Consider the following 9,151-nt stretch of genomic DNA (forward strand, 5'->3'; position numbering starts at 1 on the left):
TGCTATTTGATTTTGAATAGATCTCTGTGTGTGTGTGTGTGTGTGTGTGTGTGTGTGTGTGTGTCGCGTGTGCGCGTCTCTGCGTTCTGGGGCTTGAACTCAAGGGCACTGTCCCTGTTCAATGCCCAGGTTAACACCATCACTTCTAACTCATTTCTCTCCACTTTTCTCTCCATGTACTGCACCCCCTCAAGTCCACTACCACCACTAGAACTAATTCTATGAATCTGCTATTAACAAGATGGGATCAAACTAAGAAATTCTGTGTATTTCTTTCCTTGTTACTTCTCTGGCGCGGCATGTTCTCTGTAGTATTGATGATATAATAGGCCAACTTTATATCAGAACAAAAAGACATAGGCAGAGCTGGGAAGGTGGCTCAATGATAGAGTGCTTGCCTTGTATGCATGAGGACTTGGGTTCAATTCCTCAACACCACATAAGCAGGAAAAGCCAGAAGTGGCTCTGTAGCTCAAGTGGTAGAGTGCTGAAGAGCTGAGGGACAGTGCCTAGGCCCAGAGTTCAGGCCTCACAACTGACAAAAAAAAAAACATGAACACAGGTTTGCCTAGTTACTTGGAAATCTTCTTTATACCAAAATGATGAATTTTTCAGTAATAGGGAGATATTAATCATAATAAACATTTTAATAATTTCATCATAATGTTATACTTATTGAGTATAGAACATGTTTCACATATTGAAGACTGGTAAAAATAAGTTCTTTAAAAAATGAGTTCTAAACCCAGATGCCCCACGACAGATGAATGGATCCAAAAATTGTGGTATCTATACACAATGGAATATTATGCAGCCATTAGAAATGACAAAATAATGGCATTTGCAGGGAAATGGATGGAGCTAGAAGGAATCATGTTGAGCGAGGTAAGCCAAGAGCGAAGAAACAAATGGTACATGGTCTCCCTGATAAGTGGATGATAAATCCAAAATGTTAGGTGATACGACAAAACTAACAGGACTTAAGAAACAAAGAACTCCTGCTCATCTGGTTGAACCACTACTAAATATCCCCATGCTGCTGATCACATGTATGGTGTATAACATGTGAACACTGTTATATATTACAGACTGTGATAGACAATTTGCTCCAGGAAAGTTAGAATGAACTTGTGACTTAGAAACTATGTAATCACTTAATCACAATCAAAAAAAAAAAGAACTTCGGGGAAGGGGGGATGGTAGGGGGAAAACAATGGAGGGGCTAACAATGTTCAAGAGGAAGTGTACTCATTACCTCACTCATGTAACTGTAACCCTCTGTATAGTATCTTTACAATAAAAAAAATAAAAATTAAAAAAAAATGAGTTCTAAAAAAACCCATGAGTTCTAAAGCTGGGTGCTGGTGGCTCATGCCTATAATCCTAGTTACTCAGAAGGCTGAGATCTGAGGATCACAGCTCAAAGCCAGCCCTGGCAGGAAAGTCTGTGACACTTACCTCCAATAAGCCACCAGAAAACCCGAAGTGATGCTGTGATACAAAGTAGTTGAGTGATATCTTTGAGTGAAAAAGCTCAGGGACAGCACCCTTGAATTCAAGCCCCATGACTGCCCCCCTCCCCCTCGCAAAAAAAAAAAAAAAGCCAGAAGTGGAGCTTTGGCTTAAGTGATAGACAGCTAGGTTTGAGTAAAAAATGCTCAGAAACAGTACCCAAACCCTCACAATAAAGATACTCCAAGCTTGTAAAATTCTCAAAAAAAGAAATTACAGAATGGAAGGCGGTTCCATTCCCCTACAGAAGAACGCTTAAAATATATCATAAGTGAAAAAAATCAGAATACAAAATTAGGTCACCATAAGAGATTATGCAACACACGTGTAGGCATATATCCCATTAAAAATGTTAATAGTGGTTATTAGTGAGATGGTGGGATTTTAAAGTTCCTTCCACATAGTTTCTCAAATATTTTAGATCTTTTTCTACTGTATTTTCTAGCTTCATAACAAAGAGAAAAATTGAGGATGTATTAATAGAAAGCAATAACCAAGAGTCTGGGGAGAGTGTTGTCATGACGCGAAGGGCAGGCAGGATCAGGAAGTGGCAGCCATTCACGGCTGCACTGTCAAGATCTACATTCAGGGAGGACCCTGTTTAGTCAGGAACAGCCTCTCAGGAGAGAGTGGCCAGGAAGACTTGGAGAAATAAATTGAGCCCAAGAGACTGAAATGGCGGATGAGACAAAATCTCATTAACACTTAGCTCAGAGGCTTCTCAGGATGGTTAGTAAAGCAGGATGGCTACAATCATGTACTTGTAAAAGGTTCATCGGGTCCATTTGCAGTGGGAGAGTTTCAAAAGGTCTAACTTTGTTCACTCAGAGCTGCTCAGTGTGAGCCAGCGCTAGAGAACTCTCAGCTCCTCAATGGGATAGGTTAAGCATTGCTGCTGCTGATGTTATTATTGTTGGATCACCAACAATTATTCCTCCAAGTTGAGACAGATTCCTAATATTCCTGTGTTGCTCTTGACTCTAATTCTCCTCCCTACAATGAATTGAGTGCTTGTGTTCAGTTCAAAAATTCATATGTTGAATCTTGCAGCCTTACCCCGCTTTGGTATTAGGAAATGAGGCCTTGGGGAGGTGGTCAGACCATGTGGGTGGAGCCCTCCTGAATGGGATCAGCGTCCTTATTAAAGAAATAGAGAACTTTCCTGCATCCTCCTGCCATAGGAGGCCCAGGGAGAAGACAGCTGTCCTAAACTCAGAAGAAGATACCCATCCAGCTGTGCTGGCACCTACAGCTCAGGCTTCCACCCTCCATATCTGTGGGAAGCAAAATCTCTGTTGTGTATTAATCACATAGTCTGTGGTATTCTGTTAACAACAGCCTGGTTGACTAAAACATCCCCCAAACTCACTGCTACTGCTTTGAATCAAACTGTCAATAATTCTTTCCCTTCTTCTCCTTTTCAGTCTTTTACATGGCATTTAACTTATAAACACCCTGAAAGGAGGGTACAAATACTCTAATGAATGCACTGTTTGGAAGAGCATACATACAAATGGATTATACAAATAACTGGGAGCTCTTGGCCAGAGGCCCAGCTCCAGAAGTTCCAGGTGTCAGGTCCAGCCCTTCACCCCAATAAACTAGACAAATAGACAAGGAGTGATGAAGGGTAGAGAAAGGAGATTCATTATGTAGGGAAGAGCAAAGAAATCATGTTAGTTCCATCTTCAGGGTACAGACATGAATTCTAGGTTTACATAAAGGCAGAATTGGGGAAGTGGGAGAGAGATGGAGTTAAATTTCCCCAGACAAAAAGTAGCAGGCTTTATCATCATCTCAGTCTCAGATCGGCAAGAGGCTCGAGAAGCTGTTATTGTTGTCTTTACTTTGGTTCTCATGAGATGATTCCTCCTGCTCTGGGGTGCAGTCTCATTCTTACATGTAATTGTCTTCAGCTGGGGGTGGTTTAGCCTGCACAGCTCAGCCTTTCCTTGGGGATAGTTTTGATCCTTTGTCATAAAGATGCTATCAATCAGGTCCTGTCCTTTCCTAAAACCCAACTCAAAGTAAAGAAGGCAAATGTCCAATAGAGGCAGGAATGTTCTTTTTTTTTTGTCTTTTCTTTTCTTTTCTCTTTTGTCGGTTGTGGGGCCTGAACTCTGGGCCTGGGCGCTGTCCCTCAGCTCTTCAGCTCAAGGCTAGCGCTCTACCACTTGAGCCACAGCGCCACTTCTGGCCTTTTCTGCTTATGTGGTACTGAGGAATCAAATCCAGGGCCTCATGCATGCAAGGCAAGCACTCTACCACTAAGCCACCTTCCCAGCCCCCTGTCTTTTCTTTTTTGGTCCTGGGGATCAAACTCAGGACATTGCACTCGTTAAGCAAACACTTTGCTATTGAGATATCTCCCAGTCCAGATGCCAAGTTTTTATCTTGCTTTTAGTTAGCTCGGGGCTACTTAGCCCTTCCTTAGTCAGAGGTCAGACTTTCAATCAAAAGCAGTTTCAAAGTACCTGTTATATACATATAAACTGTATATATCAGAAAGCATATACATTTATGTGCAGGTTCAGATCCAATACATATTTTCCTGAAGCTTTTGGAAGCAGATTGATGACACTCTATCACCTCACTGCTCAAATCTCCAAGCAACAATGATAGTAAAGATATCATGATCATACCTAACATAACCATTCATATTCAGAGACCCGGATTGTCCTCAAATGGCTTCTATGTTTGTTTTTAAGTTTTTGATCTAGTACCTTACCCAAGAGCCACATGTTTTATATGAATGATGGATTGTGCTATTTGATTTTGAATAGATCTCTGTGTGTGTTTGTGTGTGTGTGTGTGTGTGTGTGTGTGTGTCGCGTGTGCGCGTCTCTGCGTTCTGGGGCTTGAACTCAGGGCCTAGATGCTGTCCTTTAGTTTTTCACTAAAGGCTGGCACTCCATCACTTGAGCCACAGCTTTGCTTTTGGCTTTTTTTGCTTGTTAATTGGAGATAAAAGTCTCATGGACTTCCTGCTCTGGCTTGCTTTAAATCATGATCCACAGATCTCAGCCTCCTGAGTAACTAGGATTACAGGCGTGAGCCACTGGTAACTGGCTACCATTTTGTTTTCTATGATACTGAATTTTTAACAAGTTTTTAAAGATTTTTTAAGCTTACATTAATTGCACAAAGAGGGTTTCATTGTGACATTTCACACATGCATACAGAATATCCCAATGAAGCTTTGCCCCTCTTTCCCTCTTCCTTATCCCCTCTTCCCTTTCTAAAACCATTTCAACTGGTTTCATTGTTCTATTTTCACAATGCTAATCAACTACTCTGATCACATTTATGCTCATTCACCCTTTCCATTTAACCTGCCTCCTCCTGATGCCCTCAACAAACCCTAGTTAATTTTCCTGTTTTCCTTTTTCTTATTGTATTAATTGTATTAAGGGGTTTCACGATGGTATTACAGAAGTGCATATATTATATTTTATTCAGGATAACCCTCTCTATTGCTTTCTCTTTTTCTGCTGCCCAACTTCCCATTGATCAACAGCCTTCCTCAAGTCTCTTTATGCCATCTTCATACATAGTTTCAGTATATTTCAAAATTATTTAAAATTATTCTATTAATCTTTCTCCTCTTTCCCTCATCCCTCTAAATAGTTTTATAGTTAGAGAATCATGATTTCTCTCTCTCTCAGGTGTATGTATGTATGTATGTATAATATATATAGTAATGGTATATATAGTAATAGTACATATGTGTATATAGACCCGCATAGGTGTATATGGTTATATACATACATATATGTATGCATATACCATTTTAAAAATGCTTAAAAAAAACCACTTTGTTAGCTCTGGGTTTCGGGGGCTAGGAGAAGGCTAAGGAAGAATGGGAAAGATCAGGGCTACCTTTCATGACAGATGTATGGACATCCTTCAGTGACCCTCTGAGTTGCAAATGTCAAATGCATTTTAGAGAACCATTATTGGAGCTATTTTTCTGATTCTGCCTTAAATTCCTGAACTTTTTCTCATTGAAGCATGAAAAGACATTAATGCATTTAGCTATCTCTACAGGAGCCTATAGAGCTTATAGATAAAGAAGAAGAAAAAAATGGAGAATCCCCTCTTCCCCGCCCAAATGTACATCCTATGTGGGTATTTTTAGGAGTAAGGGGAAATAGCCAGGCTCTTTTTAAAAAAGAATTTTCATGGCTTTAATTTGAATTAGCTTAATTAGATGCTTTTCTCCTAACAATTAGTGTTAGCTAAGATAAACCTCCCCTTGAGAATCAGAGTTGTGATAAAATATAGAGAAGAAAAATGAATAATTTTACGTATGAACTCCTGAACTCTGCTGGGGGCATTTCTAGATAGAACAGTTTTGGAGCTCATATTTCCCCAGACAAAAGTAAATTGGAAGAACAGGAGAACAATCTAAAAGAATGGGAGGGAGGTTCAGATTTTTTTTTAAGAAGACATCCAGGATAAACTGTAATTACTTTGTAAATTTGCTGAAAGGTAGAGCTGCTGGGCCTCCCTAGATTTGTCCTTTCTAGCAATGCCAGAGTGAAAATGATGAATCCATTGCTCTCTGACTCTGTGTTTGGACAAATAGGAAATAGCCAGCTAGGTCTATGCTGATCTGGGGCTTTCATTTTCTGGCCCTTGCTACCAATTTCATCCCTAGAGAAGAGACACAAACCTGGCTCAGAACAATGATGAGAGATGGAAGAGAGTTTATTTCTTCCAACCTGGGTCCAGGGTCTATTCCTACAGGCTAGAGCCACAATTCTGTGTTGCATATAGAGGAAGCCACAGCCTTCTGCGTATAGTTAGCTTTGTATCTCTCCCTTTTACTCAACAAGAATCCCAGTTGTGATGAGAATTGAAAGTTGAAGAAGATATAAAAGGGGGATGACTGTAAGTTTCAAGATAAAAGTGTCAAATTGGGGGTGTGGGGAGAGGCTAGAGACTTCATGCAAAGAAAACCTGCAGGACTGAATTGTGAGGCCATCCTGGCCCCATCTGAGCCCTGGACTGGTGCCATCAACCCCCAGAGGATTCACCTCACAGCCAATGTTATGGGGACCAGAGTCTTGTTTCCCAGAGCAGAAGGAGGGCTGAGCACTGATATGGTTGAGAGAGAGGAAGTTGAAGATGGGGGTGGGCATGTGGGGGATGGACTCTCATTCTTTTTTGGGTTTTGTCGGTCCTGGGGCTTGAACTCAGGGTCTGAGCACTCTTCTTGAGCTTGTTTGCTCAAGACTAGTACTCCACCACTTTGAGTCACAGCACCACTTCCCATTTTCTGGTGGTTAATTGGCGATAAGAGTCTCAGAGACTTTCTTGCCTAGGCTGGCTTTGAACTGTGATCTTCAGCTCTCAGCTTCCTGAATAGCTAGGATTACAGGAGTGAGCCACCAACACGTGGAGGACTCTTTGTCCTGCTTGCGCCCCACTTTACACCCCAATAATATAATCAGATGTTAAACCCTACTCCAGATCCCATTTGGCCAGAGGTATCCCCCCACAGTCCACCTGCCACTCCTTCCATGCACAGGTCCAGTCTCAAGGCAGCCCTTCTTGTCCAGCCACTGTCAGCATCCAGCACTACAACTGTCCCTGCCACTGCCCTCCATCTCAGCACCAACCCTGGAGGTGTAATACACAGGCTGTTCTGCTGCCCGGGCTCTCCCCGCAGCCTCCCAGATATCCCCAGAGAGCCAAAGGAAAGCTGAGCCTGCTTCCCTGACTAATGATCATGCCTGTGGGACAGGATGCAGCCTGTGACTCAAACTGTGGGGGCTCAGCAAATGGAAGAGAGAGTGGGAGGGAGAAGAGAGCAAGGCAAGGAAAACAGAGATGTGGGAGGAAGAAGAGAAAGAACACAGGACCAAGGGCCTCGGACCCTTGAATCTATCAAGATGCTCTACAGTCATTTGAAATACAAAAAGATGAGAGAAATATTTTCATATAACAGTCCGACCAGCCAGCTTGATATTACCTTGAAAGGAAGGGGGAGCTAAAGTTAAAACAAAGAGGTTAGTATAATTGCAAAACTAATTTGCAATGCAGTATCATGCATACCATGAATATGGATTCAGATTTCTATAAGCTTTGAAATCTTAGGGACAAGAATCATGGTTCTTTCTTTCTTTGTCTTCCTTCCTTCCTTCCTTCCTTCCTTTCTTTGCTTCTTTCTTTCTTTCTTCTTTCTTTCTTTCTTTTTGGTGCCAGTCCTAGGGCTTAAACTCAGGGCCTGGACACTGTCCTTGGGCTTTTATTGCTTAAGGCTAATGCTCTACAGCTCCACACCTCCTCCTCCTCCTCTTCCTCCTCCTCCTCTTCTTCTTCTTCTTCCCCTTCTTCCTCTTCCTCTTCCTCCTCCTCCTCTTCCTCCTCCTCCTCTTCCTCTTCCTCCTCCTCCTCCTCCTCCTCTTCCTCCTCCTCTTCTTCTTCTTCTTCTTCTTCTTCTTCTTCTTCTTCTTCTTCTTCTTCTTCTTCTTCTTCTTCTTCTTCTTCTTCTTCGTAGTTGATTGAAGAGTCTCACTAGCTGCCCAAGCTAGCTTTGAATTGCAATCCTCAGATCTCAGCCTCCTGAGTTGCTAGTATTACAGGCATGAGCCATTAGCACCAGGCTCCATGATGCCTTTTAAGCCAGCGACGTGATAAAAATTCCCTCTGCCTCCTTCTAAACTATCCTAGTTTAGATCCAGTCTAAGAATCTGACTCTGGTTAGGAATAATATTTACATTAAAGACAGAGACAGACATGGCGACCCTGCATTCAAATCTCAGCATCACACACACACACACACACAAAGTTTAGAGGGGAGCTGATTTTGTGTCATTTTACATTTGAAGAATTTGAGATATTAGACACAGGGTGTACTTATGACACAGGGTAACTGAGAACAGACAACATGCTTCGTTCTCTGCCTGTCTTGATTGCCTTGCTCCAAACCTAGTGTATGCTAATGTTTTAACTGAGAGAGTGTTATGTAGTCACATTATTTTCTTTATATATAGTGGCAGAAGAGTGGTCTTCCAACAATATCCATATCACAATTCCTGGCATCTGTGCATAGACTACATAGACATCTGTACATAGACATAAGGCAGTAACTGGGACTTTGCAGATATAATTTGTGGGAGGATCTTGAGATGGTCTCAAGTGGTCACTAGGAGTTTTGTAAGTGAGGCAGGAGGTTCAGACAGTGAAGGAGACATAGCAACAGAAGCAGCAGCTGTAGGGATGCAGGGCCATGAGCCAAGGAAAGTGGGCAGACTCTAGAAACTGGAAAAGGCATGGAGACAGATTCTTCCCTAGAGATTGTACATCAGAACTCTAAGATAATAAATATGTCCTGTTGTAAACCACATTTATGCTAATTTATTATGGTAACATTAGGAAACAAATACAGGTCTTTCCATCTTTTCTTGCTTGTTGCTCTGCTTGAGAAGTCAATAGAAATTGTTAAATGCAGAAATCTCAGGCACATGTCATATTTTCTTAGTATTTTTCTTTGTCTAATTGATCTACTTCTCCTTTGTCTTTGATCCTTGATACCATTTTCAACTCATTCTATTCAATTGGTAAAGCTATCAATTGAGGTGTTCTTTTTTTTATTTTAATACTGATTCTGAGGCTTGAACCAGGGTCTAGC

Source organism: Dipodomys ordii, unplaced genomic scaffold, assembly GCF_000151885.1.
Source record: "Dipodomys ordii isolate 6190 unplaced genomic scaffold, Dord_2.0 Scaffold20, whole genome shotgun sequence".
In the NCBI taxonomy this organism is placed as follows: domain Eukaryota; kingdom Metazoa; phylum Chordata; class Mammalia; order Rodentia; family Heteromyidae; genus Dipodomys; species Dipodomys ordii.